The sequence below is a fragment of the Aulostomus chinensis genome, chromosome 1, assembly GCF_037954235.1.
Source record: "Aulostomus chinensis isolate RoL2024-O1b breed Wild chromosome 1, RoL_Achi_v1.0, whole genome shotgun sequence".
Classification (NCBI taxonomy): Eukaryota; Metazoa; Chordata; class Actinopteri; order Syngnathiformes; family Aulostomidae; genus Aulostomus; species Aulostomus chinensis.
Genome location: NC_141320.1, coordinates 43,825,661 through 43,845,561, shown reverse-complemented (window position 1 = coordinate 43,845,561; position 19,901 = coordinate 43,825,661). Strand labels below are relative to the sequence as shown.

Sequence of the window (19,901 nt, the reverse complement as noted above, 5' to 3'; positions counted from 1 at the left end):
AATGACTGTCAGCATCATTTTAAGGTTTTAAGCAACTCTTACTGCATCACTGGAGCATCATTTTGAGATTTGAAGCAACTCTCACTACATCACTTTAGCATCATTTTTTAGATTAGTAGCAACTCTCACTACATCACTGGAGCATCATTTTGAGGTTTTTAGCAACTCTCACCACATTACTGTCAGCATCATTTTGAGATTTGAAGCAACTCTCACTACATCACTTTAGCATCATTTCTTAGATGAGTAGCAACTCTCACTGTATCACTGTAGCATCATTAAGAGGTTTTTAGCAACTCTCACTACATCACTGTAGCATCATTTTGAGGGTCGTAGCAACTCTCACTGCATTACTGACAGCATCATTTTGATTTTTTTTTCAATCTCAACACATCACTTTAGCATCATTTTGAGATTTTTAGCAACTCTTACCACATTACTGTCGCATCATTTGGAGGATAGTAGCAACTCTCACCACATCACTGGAGCATCATTTTGAGGTTCGTAGCAACTCTCACTATATCACTCTAGCATCATTTTGAGATTTTTAGCAACTCTCACCACATTACTGTCAGCATCATTTTGAGGTCTTTCGCAACTCTTACCACATTACTGTCGAATCATTTTGAGATTTTAAGAAACTCTCACCACATCACTGTAGCATCATTTTGAGGTTTTAAGCAACTCTTTCTGCATCACTGGAGCATCATTTTCAGGTCCATAGCAACTCTCACTACATCACTGTAGCATCATTTTGAGGTTTTAAGCAACTCTCACCACATTACTGTAGCATCATTTTGAGGTTCGTAGCAACTCTCACTACATTACTGTTGCATCATTTTTAGGATTTTAGCAACTCTCACCACATCACTTCAGCATCATTTTGAGATTTTTCGCAACTCTTAAAACATTACTGTAGCATCATTTTGAGATTCGTAGCAACTCTCACTACATTACTGTCAGCATCATTTTGAGGTTTTTAGCAACTCTCACTACATCACTGTAGCATCATTTTTAGGTTCTTAGCAACTCTCACTACATGACTGTCAGACTCATTTTGAGGTTTTAAGCAACTCTTACTGCATCACTGGAGCATCATTTTCAGGTCCGTAGCAACTCTCACTACATCACTGTAGCATCATTTGGAGGATAGTAGCAACTCTCACCACATCACTGTAGCATCATTTTTTAGATTTTAAGCAACTCTCACTAAATGACTGTCAGCATCATTTTAAGGTTTTCAGCAACTCTTACTGCATCACTGGAGCATCATTTTGAGATTTGAAGCAACTCTCACTACATCACTTTAGCATCATTTTTTAGATTAGTAGCAACTCTCACTACATCACTGGAGCATCATTTTTAGGTTTTTAGCAACTCTCACCACATTACTGTCAGCATCATTTTGAGATTTGAAGCAACTCTCACTACATCACTTTAGCATCATTTCTTAGATGAGTAGCAACTCTCACTGTATCACTGTAGCATCATTAAGAGGTTTTTATCAACTGTCACTACATCACTGTAGCATCATTTTGAGGGTCGTAGCAACTCTCACTGCATTACTGACAGCATCATTTTGATTTTTTTTTCAATCTCAACACATCACTTTAGCATCATTTTGAGATTTTTAGCAACTCTTACCACATTACTGTCGCATCATTTGGAGGATAGTAGCAACTCTCACCACATCACTGGAGCATCATTTTGAGGTTCGTAGCAACTCTCACTATATCACTCTAGCATCATTTTGAGATTTTTAGCAACTCTCACCACATTACTGTCAGCATCATTTTGAGGTCTTTCGCAACTCTTACCACATCACTGTCGAATCATTTTGAGATTTTAAGAAACTCTCACCACATCACTGTAGCATCATTTTGAGGTTTTAAGCAACTCTTTCTGCATCACTGGAGCATCATTTTCAGGTCCATAGCAACTCTCACTACATCACTGTAGCATCATTTTGAGGTTTTAAGCAACTCTCACCACATTACTGTAGCATCATTTTGAGGTTCGTAGCAACTCTCACTACATTACTGTTGCATCATTTTTAGGATTTTAGCAACTCTCACCACATCACTTTAGCATCATTTTGAGATTTTTAGCAACTCTTACCACATTACTGTCGCATCATTTGGAGGATAGTAGCAACTCTCACCACATCACTGGAGCATCATTTTGAGGTTCGTAGCAACTCTCACTATATCACTCTAGCATCATTTTGAGATTTTTAGCAACTCTCACCACATTACTGTCAGCATCATTTTGAGGTCTTTCGCAACTCTTACCACATCACTGTCGAATCATTTTGAGATTTTAAGAAACTCTCACCACATCACTGTAGCATCATTTTGAGGTTTTAAGCAACTCTTTCTGCATCACTGGAGCATCATTTTCAGGTCCATAGCAACTCTCACTACATCACTGTAGCATCATTTTGAGGTTTTAAGCAACTCTCACCACATTACTGTAGCATCATTTTGAGGTTCGTAGCAACTCTCACTACATTACTGTTGCATCATTTTTAGGATTTTAGCAACTCTCACCACATCACTTCAGCATCATTTTTAAAATTTTTCGCAACTCTTACCACATTACTGTAGCATCATTTTGAGATTTGTAGCAACTCTCACCTCATTACTGTCAGCATCATTTTGAGGTTTTTAGCAACTCTCACTACATCACTGTAGCATCATTTTTAGGTTCTTAGCAACTCTCACTACATGACTGTCAGACTCATTTTGAGGTTTTTTAGCAACTCTTACTGCATCACTGGAGCATCATTTTCAGGTCCGTAGCAACTCTCACTACATCACTGTAGCATCATTTGGAGGATAGTAGCAACTCTCACCACATCACTGTCACATCATTTTGAAATTTTAAGCAACTCTCACTACATGACTGTCAGCATCATTTTAAGGTTTTAAGCAACTCTTACTGCATCACTGGAGCATCATTTTGAGATTTGAAGCAACTCTCACTACATCACTTTAGCATCATTTTTTAGATTAGTAGCAACTCTCACTACATCACTGGAGCATCATTTTGAGGTTTTTAGCAACTCTCACCACATTACTGTCAGCATCATTTTGAGGTTTTTAGCAACTCTCACTACATCACTGTCAAATCATTTTGAGATTTTAAGCAACTCTCACTACATCATTGTAGCATCATTTGAAGGATAGTAGCAACTCTCACCACATCACTGTCAAATCATTTTGAGATTTTAAGCAACTCTCACTACATCATTGTAGCATCATTTGAAGGATAGTAGCAACTCTCACCACATCACTGTCGCATCATTTTGAGATTTTAAGCAACTCTCACTACATGACTGTCAGCATCATTTGAAGGTTTTAAGCAACTCTTACTGCATCACTTTAGCATCATTTTGAGATTAGTAGCAACTCTCACTACATCACTGCAGCATCATTTTGAGGTTTTTAGCAACTCTTCCTACATCACTGTCAGCATCATTTTGAGGTTCGTAGCAACTCTTACTACATCACTGGAGCATCATTTTGAGTTTTTTGAAACTATTACCACATCACTGTCACATCATTTTGAGATTTTTAGCAACTCTCACGACATCACTGTAGCATCATTTGGAGGATAGTAGCAACTCTCACGACATGATTGTCAGCATCATTTTTAAAGGTTTTAAGCAACTCTTACTGCATCACTGGAGCATCATTTTGAGGTTTTTAGTCAACCTAATACATTACTGTAGCATCATTTTTAGGATCGTAGCAACTCTCACTACATCACTGTAGCATCATTTTGAGGTTTTTAGCAACCTAATACATCACTGTAGCATCATTTTGATGTCATGAGCAACTCTTACTACATCACTGTAGCATCATTTTGAGGTTATTAGCAACTCTCATTACATCACTTTAGCATCATTTTGAAATTCGTAGCAACTCACACTACATTACTCTCAGTATCATTTTGAGCTTTGTAGAAACTCTCACCACATCACTGTAGCATCATTTCTTTGGTAAATATCAAACCTCATTATATTACTGTAGCATCATTTTACGGTTCGTAGCAACTCTCACTACATCACTGTCGCATCATTTCTTAGGGAAGTCGCAACTCTCATTACACTGCTTTAGCATTATTTTGAAATTACTATCAACTCTCACCACATCACTGTAGCATCACTTCTTAGGTTTGTAGCAACTCTCATTACATCACTTTAGCATCATTTTGAGGATCGTAGCAACTCTCACGACATCACTGTCAGCATCATTTTCAGATTCGTAGCAACTCTCACTACATCACTGTAGCATCATTTTGAGGATAGTCGCAACTCTCACGACATCACTGTAGCATTATTTTTAGGTTCGTAGCAAATCTCACCTCATCACTGTAGCATCATTTCTTAGGTAAGTAGCAACTCTCACCACATCACTGTAGCATCATTTCTTAGGTTTGTAGCAGCTCTCATTACATCACTCTAGCATCATTTGGACATTTGTAGCAACTCTCATTACATCACTGGAGCATCATTTTGAGATTCGTAGCAACTCTCACTACATTACTGTAGCATCATTTTGTGTATCTTAGCAACTCTCACCACATCACTGTAGCATCATTTCTTAGGTAAGTAGCAACTCTCACTACATCACTGTAGCATCATTTCTTAGGAAAGTAGCAACTCTCATGACATCACTTTAGCGTGATTTTGAAATTACTATCAACTCTCACCACATCACTGTCAGCTTCATTTTGAGATTAGGATCAACTCTCACTACATCACTGCCACCTCATTTTAAGGATCGTAGCAACTCTCACCACATCACTGTCGCATCATTTTGAGATTTTAAGAAACTCTCACCACATCACTGTAGCATCATTTTCAGGTCCGTAGCAACTCTCACTACATCACTGTAGCATCATTTTTAGGATTTTAGCAACTCTCATTACATCACTGTAGCATCATTTTGAGATTTTTCGCAACTCTTACTACATTACTGTAGCATCATTTTGAGATTCGTAGCAACTCTCACTACATTACTGTCAGCATCATTTTGAGGTTTTTAGCAACTCTCACTACATCACTGTAGCATCATTTTTAGGTTCTTAGCAACTCTCACTACATGACTGTAGCATCATTTGGAGGATAGTAGCAACTCTCACCACATCACTGTCGCATCATTTTGAGATTTTAAGCAACTCTTACTGCATCACTGGAGCATCATTTTGAGATTTAAAGCAACTCTCACTACATCACTTTGGCATTATTTTTTAGATTAGTAGCAACTCTCACTACATCACTGGAGCATCATTTTGAGGTTTTTAGCAACTCTCACCACATTACTGTCAGCATCATTTTGAGGTTTTTAGCAACTCTCACTACATCACTGTCACATCATTTTGAGATTTTAAGCAACTCTCACTACATCATTGTAGCATCATTTGAAGGATAGTAGCAACTCTCACCACATCACTGTCGCATTATTTTGAGATTTTAAGCAACTCTCACTACATGACTGTCAGCATCATTTTAAGGTTTTAAGCAACTCTTACTGCATCACTTTAGCATCATTTTGAGATTAGTAGCAACTCTCACCCCATCACTGTGGCATCATTTTAAGGTTTTAAGCAACTCTTACTGCATCACTGGAGCATCATTTTGAGATTTGAAGCAACTCGCACCACATCACTGTAGCATCATTTGGAGGATAGTAGCAACTCTTACTACATCACTGAAGCATCATTTTGAGGATAGTAGTAACTCTGACTACACCACTGTCGAATCATTTAAAGGTTCGTAGCAATTCTCACTACATTACTGTCAGCATCATTTTGAGGTTCGTAGAATTCTCACCACATCACTGTAGCATCATTTCTTAGGTTAGTAGCAACTCTCATTACATCACTTCAGCATCATTTTGAGGTTCGTAGAAACTCTCATGACATCACTATCAGCATCATTTTGAGGTTCGTCGCAACTCTCACTACATTATTGTTGCATCATTTTGAGGTTTTTCGCAACTCTCACTACATCACTGTAGCATCATTTGTTTGGTTAGTGGCAATTCTTATTACATCACTGTAGCATCATTTGAGCATCGTAGCAACTCTGGCGACATTAGTGTTGCATCATCTTGCGGTTTTTAGCAACTCTCACGACATCACTGGAGCATCATTTCTTAGGTTAGTAGCAACTCTCATTACATCACTGTCAGCATCATTTTGAGATTAGTAGCAACTCTCACTACATCACTGTAGCATCATTTTGAGGATTTTTGAAATTCCCACTGCATGAGTGTCAGCATCATTTTGAGATTAGTAGCAACTCTCACTACATCACTGTAGCATCAGTTTGAGGTTTTTAGCAACTGTCACAACATTACTGATAGCATCATTTTGAGATTTTTAGCAACTCTCACTTCATCACTATCAGCATCATTTTGAGGTTGGTAGCAACTCTCACTACATCACTGTAGCATCATTTTGAGGTTATTAGCAACTCTCATTTCATCACTTTAGCATCATTTTGAAATTCGTAGCAACTCACTACATTACTCTCAGTATCATTTTGAGCTTTGTAGAAACTCTCACCACATCACTGTAGCATCATTTCTTAGGTAAATAGCAAAACTCATTATATCACTGTAGCATCATTTTGCGGTTCGTAGCAACTCTCCCTACATCACTGTAGCATCATTTCTTAGGGAAGTAGCAACTCTCATTACACTGCTTTAGCATTATTTTGAAATTACTATCAACTCTCACCACATCACTGTAGCATCACTTCTTAGGTTTTTAGCAACTCTCATAACATCACTTTAGCATCATTTTGAGGATCGTAGCAACTCTCACGACATCACTGTCAGCATCATTTTGAGATTCGTAGCAACTCTCACTACATCACTGTAGCATCATTTTGAGGTTCCTCGCAACTCTCACCACATCACTGTCGCATCATTTTGAGGATAGTCGCAACTCTCACGACATCACTGTAGCATTATTTTGAGGTTCGTAGCAAATCTCACCTCATCACTGTAGCATCATTTCTTCGGTAAGTAGCAACTCTCACCACATCACTGTAGCATCATTTTGAGGATAGTTGCAACTCTCACCACATCACTGTAGCATCATTTCTTAGGTAAGTAGCAACTCTCACCACATCACTGTAGCATCATTTCTTAGGTTAGTAGCAACTCTCATTACATCACTCTAGCATCATTTGGACATTTTTAGCAACTCTCACCACATCACTGTAGCATCATTTCTTAGGTAAATAGCATCCCTCAGTACGTCACTGTCGCATAATTATGAGGATAGTCGCAACTCTCGCGACATTACTGTAGCATAATTTTGGGATTCGTAGCAACTCTCACCACATCACTGTAGCATCATTTCTTAGGAAAGTAGCAACTCTCATTACATCACTTAAGCGTGATTTTGAAATTACTATCAACTCTCACCACATCACTGTAGCATCATTTTGAGCTTTGTAGCAACTCTCACTACATCACTGTCAGCATCATTTTAAGGTTTTAAGCAACTCTCACTACATCACTGGAGCATCATTTTGAGGTTCGTAGCAACTCTTACTACAAGACTGTCAGCATCACTTTGAGGTTATTCGAAACTTTCACTACATTACTGTCAGCATCACTTTGACTTTGTTAGCAACTATCACTACATTACTGTTAGCATCATCTTGAGTTTATTAGCAATCCTTAGAACATCACTGTAGCATCATTTTGAGTTCATTAGGAATTCTTACGACATTATTGTAATCATCATATTGAGGTTTTTCGCAACTCTCACAACATTACCATCAGCATCATTCTTTAATTAACAATTCTTCCTACATCACTGTAGCATCATTTTGAGTTTATTAGCAATCTTTACGACCTCACTGTAGCATCATTTTGAGGTTCGTAGCAACTATTACTACAATAATGTCAGTATTATTTTGACTTTATTAGCAATTCTTACGACATCACATTCGCATTATTTTGAGTTTTTTTAGCAACTCTTACTAGATTACCGTCAGCATCATTTTGAGTTCATTTGAAATTCTTAGAATATCACTGTCGCATTATTTTGAGGTTCGTAGCAACTCTTCCTTCATCACTGTAGCATCATTTTGAGGATAGTAGCAACTCTCACTTCATGACCGTCAGCATCATTTTGAGTTCATTTGCAATTCTTCTGACATCACTGTCGCATCATTTTGAGTTCATTAGCAATTCTTACGACATCACTGTCGCATCATTTTGAGGTTATTAGCAACTATTGCTGCATTACTGTCAGCATCACTGATTTTATTAGCAACTATCACCACGTTACTGTTAGCATCGTTTTGAGTTCAATAGCAATTCTTACGACATCACTGTCATCATCATTTTTAGGTTACTCGCAGCTCTAACCACATGACTGTCAGCATCACTTCGAGGTTATTCGAAACTTTCACTACATTACTGTTAGTATCATTTTGAGTTTATTAGCAATTCTTACGACATCACTGTCGCATCATTTTGAGATCATTATCAATTCTTACGACATCACTGTCGCATTATTTTGAGTTTCGTAGCAACTCTTACTACATGACTGTCAGCATTACTTTGAGGTTATTCGAAACTTTCACAACATTACTTTTAGCATCATTTTGAGTTCATTAGCAATTCTAATGCGGTTCGAGGCCACGCTGGTTCCCCGAGCGAGAAGGTGAGCCTTGAAAACGGCATCGGCCGAGCTTCCCGGGCTTTGGATACCCTTGTGAATTCCCCAAATGTGGGAATCTCAACTGCATAATTTCTGTCAGTGGGGGACTGCGTCCGCGCTCTCCCCTGTGATCGTGTGAAAAAACGAAAGAAAGAAAGAAAGGCCGACGACGGCGGCAACAACAACGGTGACTGCCTGTCCCGGCCAGTTGGCGGTCTCCTCTTATGCTGACCAGCCTGAGGAGACCGCGGAGGACGTAGCCTCGATGAGCTCCCAGTATCTCTCACACCTTCCAGCCCTAAATGAAGAGGGCAGGGTTTCTGCCACATTTAGTTGAGGGTCATGGTGTCCGACAAGCCCTGGGCTCAGGACAATACATCCACGGCTCGTCTTCGCAGTAAGTGGAATGATACCAGAGAATTCATGCATGGGAGGAGATCAACTTGGAAAACCCCGAGTCCAGGATGAGTCGCTGGCTTGTGGCTTTGAACACTGCTTTGTTTTACTTTGAGTCGCCCCACTAGCATAGCAGGGTGAAGGCACCGATTGCCTTTGCTTTGGATAGCAGTGGGGACAACCAGTGTGCCAGATGTAGTGTTTATGGCACTGCATTTTGTGTCGCCACCCAAAATGTTGCAGTTCCTGCCCACAGCCGCGGCCGGGATTGGCTGTACCGGGGGTGCTGGCTCTCACGTCGGGTGGCTGACAGGCATCGCTTCTCGGCCTTTTGGCTAAGATCAAGTGTAGTATCTGTTCTTATCAGTTTAATATCTGGTACGTTCCCTATCCGGGAACCATATATTAAATTGCTTTTTGGAACAGGGAGATGGAACGGGAGCTTGCTCCGTCCTTTCCACGCATCAACCTGGTGTTGCAGTATTTCCAGGAGTGGTGCAATGCCCCGCATTTCTTGTCGGAAATAAAACAAGCCTCCGCCAGGCACTCGCTCACCTGCTCCACCCAAAACCGGACCAGGGTTCTCCTCCTGCCCTGCAGCTTTTTCTCAACCTGCGGCCGCAATGGCCTTCCAGGAACAGTGCGGGCCCCTCCCCTTTTGTCAGGAGAAAATCCCGTGCTCTTCAGGCCAACTCTCGAGTGCTGCACATGAGGCCGGGGCTGGATTTCCGCCCGCGCTGCAGCTGGGCGTCAAGTTGTGGCTCCGTTTGCACTCCAGATAAGGATGGAGGTCCGCTGACGGCACTGCTCTCGGAGCCTTTCCCAAAAGGCTTTGGAATGCACTCTGAAAGACCTGAACCTTCAATGTGCGTGTTTTGCCCAGAGATGGGTTGTGAACTTGATGTTGAAATGTGAAACCCCAGCTTGCTGCCTTCAGTCTTTCGGAATTGGGCCGCTTGCGTTGACAGCTCTCATGGTCGCGACGCTCCATCCAAGGGTGAAAGCGGACGGAGATTGTTTTTTTTTACTGCGGGGCACGATGCGTGCGGTTAGAGGCCACGCTGGTGCCCCCAGCGAGAAGGTCAGCCTTGAAAACGGCATCGGTCGAGCTTCCCGGGCTTGGGATATCCGACATCTGGCATCGTTGTGAGAAACAAAGGGGGCTGCGCACGCAACAGATTGGCACAAGGTAGGAAAGATCAGGCGCTGTGTCGGCCTCCCTGCCTGTCAGTCAGAAGGCTGTGTCCCTGGAGCTCATGTCTGTTCCTAAGCTCAGCGAGTCATACTTACCTGGCAGGGGAGATACCATGATCAGCAAGGTGGTTCTCCCCGGGTGAGGCTCAGCCATTGCACTGGGGCTGTGCTGACCCTGGTGAATTCCCCAAATGTGCGAATCTCAACTGCATAATTTCTGACAGTGGGGGACTGCGTCCGCGCTCTCCCCTGTGATCGTGTGAAAAAACGAAAGAAAGAAAGAAAGGCCGACGACGGCAGCAACAACAACGGTGACTGCCTGTCCCGGCCAGTTGGCAGTCTCCTCTTGTGCTGGCCAGCCTGAGGAGACCGCGGAGGACGTAGCCTCGATGAGCTCCCAGTATCTCTCACACCTTCCAGCCCTAAATGAAGAGGGCAGGGTTTCTGCCACATTTAGTTGAAGGTCATGGTATCTGACAAGCCCTGGGCTCAGGACAATACATCCACGGCTCGTCTTCGCAGTAAGTGGAATGATACCAGAGAATTCATGCGTGGGAGGAGATCAACTTGGAAAACCCGGACTCTCAATTCTTACGACATCACTGTCGCATCATTTTGAGATCATTAGCAATTCTTCTTACATCACTGTCGCATTATTTTTAGTTTCATAGCAACTCTTACTACATTACTGTGTCATTATTTTAAGGTTTGTAGCAACTCTTAATAAATTACTGTCAGCATCACTTTGAGTTTATTAGCAACTATCACTGCATTACTGTCAGCATCATTCTTGAATTCATTAACAATTCTTCCGGCATCACTGTTAGCATCATTTTGAGATCATTAGCAATTCTTACGACATCACTGTAGCATTATTTTGAGGTTAGTAGCAACTCTTACTACATGACTGTCAGCTTCACTTTGAGGTTATTCGAAACACTTACTACGTTACTGTAAGCATCACTGAGTTTATTAGCAACTATCACTACATGACTGTCAGCATCATTTTGAGTTTATTAGCAATTCTTATGACATCAGTGTAGCATCATTTTAACGTTAGTTTCAACTCTTCCTACATTACCGTCAGCATCATTCTTAGTTTTTTAGCATCTCTTACTACATCACTGTAGCATCATTTTGACTTCATTACCAACTCTTCTGACATCACTGTCGCATTATTTTGAGTTTAGTAGCAACTCTTACTACATGACTGTCAGCATCATTTTGAGGGAGTTCGAAACACTTACTACATTATTGTAAGTATCACTGAGTTTATTAGCAACTATCACTACATTACTGTTAGCATCATTTTGAGTTCATTAGCAATTCTTCTAAAATCACTGTCGCATTATTTTGAGGTTATTAGCAACTCTTAATACATTACTGTCCGCATCATTTTTAGGTTACTCGAAACTCTAACCACATGACTGTCAGCATCACTTTGAGGTTATTCGAAACTTTCACTAAATTACTGTTAGCATCATTTTGAATTTATTAGCAGCTTTTACTAGATTACCGTCGCATCATTTTGAGATCATGAGGAATTCTTCCGACATCACAGTCGCATTATTTTGTGGTTTTTAGCAACTCTGACTACATGACTGTCAGCATCATTTTGAGGTTGTTCGAAACACTTACTACATGACTGTAAGCATCACTGAGTTTATTAGCAACTATCACTACATTACTGTTTGCATCGTTTTGAGTTTATTAGCAATTCTTACGACATCACTGTCGCATCATTTTGAGATCATTAGCAATTCTTCTGAAATCACTGTCGCATTACTTTGAGGTTAATCGAAACTCTAACCACATGACTGTCAGCATCACTTAGTTTATTAGCAACTATCACTACATTACTGTTAGCATCATTTTGAGTTCATCAGCAATGTGGGGCTTTGATTGGGAATTGTAAGAAAAATCACTGAATGAACAACACAAACACAGACTGTGTCTGAAATTCCACACCTGCACCCGACTCAGAATGAAAAACCAGTGTGGACTCAATTGTATCCACTGTCAATCCTGATTCTGGAGAAATTTCTTTGTGTGTTTTGATGGACGCGAGCCAAGCAGAAATTTCCCACAATGCAATAGGGCGGCGTTTGGTCAGTGTTGAGCAGGCGTCAGTCTGACAATGATGTCATATTATTGTGTCATCACCTGACCAGACCCAAAAGTAGGCTCAGGTATCAGTTTCTTCTCAATGCTAATGTCTGCTAGCTTAGTCTGCTACTTTGATGGCTCTGCCTGCTCAAAGGTCCAGACCCCTGGATGTGGTGGTTCCTACCTGAACGTAGATTCTGTCAGCTCATGTTGTTAAATCAACTCACCAGGAACACCAGTAGATTTCAATGGACTGACAATGAGTCTCATTGAATGGGTGTCTCGTCCAACGAGAAACAATCAGTCTCAGGTTGAAGCTCATCAATGAGTTCTTGTGGATCAGTGGCTTGCATGAATGAATGAGTTGGAAGACTTCTTGGAAATTAAAGAGGATTTAATACAATTAAGAAAACCCTTAAGACAGAGTGATAATTCCAGCAGAGTAATTAAGGCCCATATTGAGTAGCAGGTATGAATTAGCCTGGATTTATCTGAGCTTCAAGTAGACGGCTAAGAGGCAGGTGGAAAGGTGTGTAGGATGAACGATGGTGACCTCCAACCAAATGAAGAGGACTGAGTGGAGGCTGACCAGCTCTACGGAGTCAGGCGGAGTTTGGCAGCGAGACAGGAGTCCAGGCCTGAATCGGTGAAAACCAACGTAACCGGCTGACGTTCTCAGCTGGATTCTCCCATCGATGTACGACGCCTCTCCAACGAACTGGTGGGAGGACGGCCTCCAAAGCCTCCACCTCGTCGACCGTGGCTCCCGCTGAGATTCGCTCGATGAAGAAGGGAAGCGCGTTGATGGGCGACCCTCTGGTCTCAGGCTGCTGGCTGCCTGGACTAAGCTGCTCTTCTCCGACACAAAGGTGGCTTCTCTCTCTTCAAGGCTCACAGGAGGTCAAGAGTGTAGCGACCGTGAGCCGAGATCGATGATGAATTACAAAAACAGAAAATCAAAAAAATAAATTTGTGGAATAGAAAAGAAAAGGGGAGGAGCCGGACCAGCTGCTCTAGGAGCTCACACACAAAGGGCAGAAACAAGAAGCACTGAAGAGAGCGCCAGCAGTGGATGGTGCCACCACTGTTACAGTAAACTGGTCCGCCTCAGAGCAGTGACCTTTGACCTGTGAGGGGTTGTTGGCCAATCAGCACACTTTGCTGTCTTCAGTCCTTCTCAGATATCAACAAATGAAGCTGGTTGAACAGACAGCAATCATCATCACTCAGAGACATCACCTGGAGAGGAAGACTGCTCCGAGTTCTGACAATGACAGTGAAGAGACAAGGAGAGCTGGACAACCACAGACAGTGAAACATTCGGAACATCATGTTGATACACTGTGTGTGTGTGTGTGTGTGTGTGTGTGTGTGTGTGTGTGTGTGTGTGTGTGTGTGTGTGTTCGTGTGTGTCAGAATCGGAATCAGAATCTTTTATTTTCGTTGTACGGGGGGGGGGGGGGGTACAATGACAATAGTGAGATAGAGCGCTCTTCCAGAGCCACTGTGCACCACAGAATGCAGATACAAAGAAAAGATAGAAAAGATAAAAGCAAGATAAAAGACACTGTTAGAACAGAAAGATCCATCAACCCACCAACCAGAGGTGTGTCTGGTACAGATGTGGAATTATTGGCTCACACAATGTTGAGGCAACTGGAAGAAGTCAAACAAAAAAGGCTGGTGTGATCCAGACCTTCATCAAAAATGGTGCTGGAGAACTGTTCAATGTGTCAGGACTTCAGAAGCTCCAATCCTCTCTAAGGTCCAGTGAGAGTGGAAGAGATTATAAATGAGAGAAGCAGGGCCCTCACTCAGAACTGAACCAGCTCAGTTGGGAGAGCCTTAGACTGAAGATCTAAAGGTCCCTGGTCCGATCCCAGGTTTCAGCAGAGGAGCAGCATTGACTTTACTTTCCAGTGGAGGAACTGCAGACATGAAGGAAACTAACATCTTGTCCTGTGCATTCTTGTGACATTCAGGACATTTTTGGAGCCTCTTGTTGGATTTTGCCACAGAGAATCAGAGCCAATCAAAAGCATGGTGGACTTCAACATGGAGGACTGAACAAGTCAAGAAAGCATCAGTTTGACCTTCACAGGTGTTTCTGTTCCTGTCTCAATGCTGTAGAAAGAGCCTGAGGAGCTCAGACGGTAGAGCATCAGACTTTTAATGTGAGGGTCCAGGGTTCAAGTCCCTGTTCAGGTGCTGTGGAGGTTCCAGTGTTTGACAACATGGTACTAGATGAAGTTTAGTGTTGAACAAACTGTCATCATCAAAAGTAGAAGTGTTCTTGTCTTGCCACTGTGAGACAGTCGCTAGAAAAGTGACCAACAATAATTTCATGTGGCATGAAATTAACAAAAGACCTACATTGATGGTCGAGGGGGCTGGAGCCTATCCCAGCATCTATGGGCCAGAGGTGGGGTTCACCCTGGACAGGTCACCAGTCCATCACAGGGTCAGCATACAGAGACGAACAACCATTCACACTCACATTCATACCTACGGTCAATTTAGAGTATCAATCAGCCTCGTCCCCAATTACACGTCTTTGGACGGTGGGAAGAAGCTGGAGTACCTGGAAAGAACCCATGCATTCATGGGGAGAACATGCAGGCTCTACACAGAAAGATTCCCCACCCGAGCCTGGACTCAAACCCAGAACCTTCTTGCTGTGAGGCCACAGTGCTCACCACTGCACCATCATGCTGCCATGCTCTCTTCTACTTTCCTCAATTGTCTTTCTTTCATGTCCTCCTGAGATCAAAGACAGAATTCTAGCTACTGTCAAAGCCCTGATGACATCATCATTCATATCTGACCATTACAGCTCACTACATTAGCGACTGGATCCTCGCATGCCATGTTCTTCAAACCAGAGCCGTGGAAACCAGCCACACAGCGAGAAAACTCAGCAGCAAATATTGTCCGCGCTGCGGAGATGACGGGCTTGTTGCACATTGGTTGCTTTGCACACCTTCTTAATTTAAGTCCCTACAGCTGCACGCTTGCTCGGCAGAGTCAGACGCATCGCTGCATTTTTTCATCGTAGCTCTACGGCGAGCCGCATCCTCAGTGAGAAGCAAAGGGTGCTGGAGCTTCCTGAGCACAAGATGGTGATTGACGTGGTGACACGTTGGAATAGCTCACTGGAGATCCTGGACCGTTTCCTCCAGCAGCAACCAGCCATCTCAGCAGCTCTGCTGTCACCTGAAGTACGCAGAAACGAGAAAGATGTCTGCACGTTGACAGAAGTGGACGTAAGAGTAGCAGAGGAAATAGTCTCTGAGAATCCAGCTTGAACCCACACCCTCCTTGTCCTTCAAAAACCCAAACAGAGACCATCAGTCTCCCTCCAATCCTGTACTTGGTTCAATGTTGCTGTTCCATTTTGCAGCAACAGGTGTTGCTGTGATACCAGGTTCAGTTCAAGATTCCCAACTCCAGCTCATGTTGGTGACCTCAGTGGCAGGGCTCATACAAAAAGAGTCAACACGTTCATTTGTATAACAGAAAATTTCAATGATGTGGTGGCATTTTCTTTTTTTGTGCTGTCTGATTTTCTAAATATCAGGTTTAGATCCTCAAATTAACACTGGGACACCAAAAGAGAACACAGTAATTCTCCAGTGCTCTGGTGTTGTTGTGTTCTTCTCAGCTCCATCATGAAGACCTGCTGGCACTGGGCGCTGGTGGAAGTTTGCAGCTCTCACTGGAAAGTCCTGAGGCTCCTCCCACTCTGAAGCAGGCAGTTGCTCCCAGCCAGCCCACACTTTCACTCTCTGGTGTAGGAGTGAAGAACAAAATCAGAATCAAGAACCATCTCTCTTTCATTGGGGCTCCTTCCTCCTTGTTCTGATCCAGAAATTCAACAGCTTCTATCATTGATTGACAGGAAATGTTGATGACACTCTGGGATTTTTGTTCTCCTGCTGTCACTGTCAAGTGCAGCTTAACATGAGAGGCAGCAGGATCATTCATGTGTTCATGTTTCCAGCAGACAAGGAGGGAACCTGGGAGGACTTCAGTGACTTTGATCACTGGTTCTCACTTCAGGTGTGAAAGCTTTTGTTTATGAAGTTTGAACTGAGCCAGGAGTTGAACCTAGAATCTTCTGATCCGAAGTCAGACGCATTATCCATTGCGCCACCAGCCCTACAGAGGGGAGTGGCTTCAACAAACTCCTCATCATTTCCACCTCCAGGAGTGAAGCCTCCCGTGACCCAAGAGGCTCCAACTGGCAGAGCTCTCACTCATTTCTCCACCACCTCGCTAACCTGAGCTGGAGCATCTGAGAACCAAACAGTGACCCCCTTCATTCCAGAGCTCCCACCACTTTAACCACAGCCGGCCGGCCTCCTCCACACTGCTACTAAAACTGAAGACTGAAGCGTCTCATCAAGAGATCTGTCACAGGCGTCTGCTGTGGAGGGTCAGTCTGTCCGTCCACATTCAGATCATTGATGCAGCGACTCTGCTAGGATCAAACTACTCAGGATGAAACAGACCAATGTTGACATCAAGTAGCAACTCAGCAGCTGATCAACAGAGTCCTCAGCACCAGTAGAGCCTGGTCCTGGTCCCTGGGGGGCTCCAACCACCAGCCTCTCTGTTAACAGCCGAGCGCCACAGAGACTCACATTCACACTCACATTCATACCTACAGTCAATTTAGAGTATCAATCAGCCTCGTCCCAAATTACATGTCTTTGGACGGTGGGAAGAAGCCGGAGTACCAGAGAGAACCCACACATGGACGGGGAGGCAAGGCAATTTTCTTTGTAGAGCCCGTTTTCACAAACAGTTTGTCTCAAAGGGCTTCACATGGCATCATAACAACATCCTCTGCCCTTAGACCCTCACATCGACTGAGGAAAAACTCCATAGAAAACCCTTTTAACAGGAAAAAATCTGAGAAACCTCAGGGTGAGCAACAGAGGAGGATCCCTCACCCAGGACAGACAGACGTGCAGTAGATGTTGTTACAGACAAGAAAACAGTTTACAATACAAAATTTGGGAAACATGGAAATGTTAATAACAGCTGAAGAAGGAAGCTTCTGGTAGGGGAGGCAGGGAGAGCAAGCCAGCTTGATGGGGGACTGGATGGCAGACTGGTTCATGGAAGGGGAGCGCAGGCTGGTGTAACAGTAGGGAATAAGAGGGGGGGGGGGGCGATGCAGGCGGCGGTTGGGGCTCTGGTGGATCTGTGGAAAAACAGAGAGACTGCGAGACACCAAGGCCAAACTACAAAGTGCAACAAGTAATGGTGATGACAGTTCCAAAAATGTGCAGGGAGGAGAGGAGGAGAGAGGAGGGAAGGGCTCCATGTAACCTGATGTGTCCCCCAGCAGTCTAAGACTATAGCAGCATAGAGGAGGGGAGAACATGCAGGCTCTACACAGAAAGATTCTGCACCCGAGCCTGGACTCAAACCCAGAACCTTCTTGCTGTGAGGCCACAGTGCTCACCACTGCACCATCATGCAGCCATGCTCTCTTCTACTTTTCTCAATTGTGTTTTTTTTCATGTCCTCCTGAGCTCAAAGACAGAATTCTAGTTACTGTCAAAGCCCTGATGACATCATCAGGAATTCTGACTTTGATCTGGAGACTCTTGCTTTAATCTGAATTTGATCCGGCTAATGTTTTAGTTTAGGTTGCATGATACCGACCACCTCATTTCTCCTGATGGACTGGTGACCTGTCCAGGGTGAACCCTGCCTCTTGAACAATGTCACCTGGGATCGCCCCCCCCCCCCCTCCGTGACCCTTAAAGGACAAGAATAGAAAGTGGATGGAGGGATGGACTCAACACTGAAATCAGCTGATCTGATCCACATTCTAATGTTTCCTGTCCCTCTTTAGGAGTCAATGAGAATAGTAGTGTATATAATAATGTATATCCAACCTTGGAGTATCTTTCCAAAGCTTTTAGTATTTCTTCTTGTTTCTACTTGTAGTTTTAGTGTCTGGATCTTTTCTTTTGATGTCCTGCTGTCTGCTCTTTGCTTTTGGAGCTTCCTTCAACAACTACCAGGCCTCCTGGGTACTGTAGGAAACATGGTCAAGTTCTTCTGACTTCTCCAGGAACGTCCTGCTCACATTGGTCTGTCTTCATTTTGACTCCTCCCACTGCCACAATGACCAGCCTTTATACTCTTGGTGACTGGGGCCCTGGTTGCTGCAGGCCTCAACACCAGCCTGTGGTTGTGAGCAGTGCAGAACAGAACTGACAGTATCTCCCATGCAGGACCTGGGTCAGCGCCTGGTGCCAGCTGGGGCACCGCTTTAACCTGGACCCCTAGAAGATCTTCTCCAGGAACTGGCCTTTTTGGTTCCATCAAGGCCTGAGAGGATGGTGAAGAGTGATCCTCCACCAGGCAGCACAGTCAGCAGCAGCCATTTTGTTCCACTAGAATCAAGTATGATAGTGACAGACTGGTGAGTACTTGCTAACTAACACTTCCTGTTTTTCCTGCTATTCTTCCATGAATGTGCTCATGTTGGCTGGTCCCCAACCACAGTTTCAAAGCCATGATGACATCTTTCATCAACAATCAGACTTATTTTTTCTCTATTTGGACAAAAAAGGTTCCAACTGACACGGCTGGCCAACGTCCTGGAGTTCCTTCAGCCTGGAGAACCAGGTGCTGGTTCCTTCTTTTACCAGGCAGGAACGGGCAGCAGATCCAAGATCAGTAGGTGAAGATGTCTGCTTTGACTGGTAGGAGGAAAGAGAGCAGGAGAGCTGGTCAGAGACAAAGACAGATCATGAAGAAGGAGTGCTGTATTCTGCTAGCACATGCTAGTGACAGTCAGAGATCAGGAGTCTCAGCAGGGAAAGATTCATCTCTTATTTCAGAGGACAATTGGACGTTCACTGGAAGACTGTGAATGTTTGAGGGTCAGAGGAGAAAAGAGGACAGGTGCACCTGTTGTGTGTGATGGGGCACCAGCATGGAGGAAGTTGTCAAACATTTTGAGCGAAAAAGCGTGAATCTTCAAGTAAAGAATTAAAATGATTTAGTTAACAATGAGGTCTCTGTCATAAAACAAAAGGAACAACTGACTCCCTCACCATTTCCACCCTCTTCAACAGATTCACATTTCAAAACAACCAGGTTTATTTTGTTCCCTTCTTTTAGCAGAGGATGGTTTTGATCCATCCACCTCTGGGTTCTGGGCCCAGCACGCTTCCTCTGTAAGTCCATATTTTGGGTTCTGGCTTGTTCTGCTTTTCATTTTGTGTTTGTATTAAAGTTCTGTTGCTTAAAAAAAGAGTTTTTTGCCTTTTTAAAAACACACACACACACACACACACACACTACAGCCAAGCATATAGAATGATACAGTCTGAGGTGGTTTTGACTGGTAGGCACCAATGTGCACTGTTTGGCACTGAAGTCACGTGACTGAAGTCATCCAGTCATGTCAGTGATGTCACTTGGCAGGACTGTCACTGCCGTCTCATTCTAGAAAAGAATCCAGACTCCACCTGTGGCTCCAT

The 19,901-nt window shown here is 43.3% G+C and overlaps 2 non-coding genes across 2 annotated transcripts; both read left to right on the top strand.

Annotated features, from left to right (window-relative positions):
• Positions 1–9,405: 9,405 nt before the first annotated feature.
• On the top strand, positions 9,406–9,596 carry LOC147271793 (U2 spliceosomal RNA). Its single transcript, XR_015117062.1, has one exon. It is a non-coding gene; the product is annotated as a U2 spliceosomal RNA (small nuclear RNA).
• A 776-nt stretch (positions 9,597–10,372) lies between these two features.
• Positions 10,373–10,536, top strand: LOC147271792 (U1 spliceosomal RNA). The gene has a single exon (XR_015116963.1). It is a non-coding gene; the product is annotated as a U1 spliceosomal RNA (small nuclear RNA).
• The last annotated feature ends 9,365 nt before the right edge of the window (positions 10,537–19,901 follow it).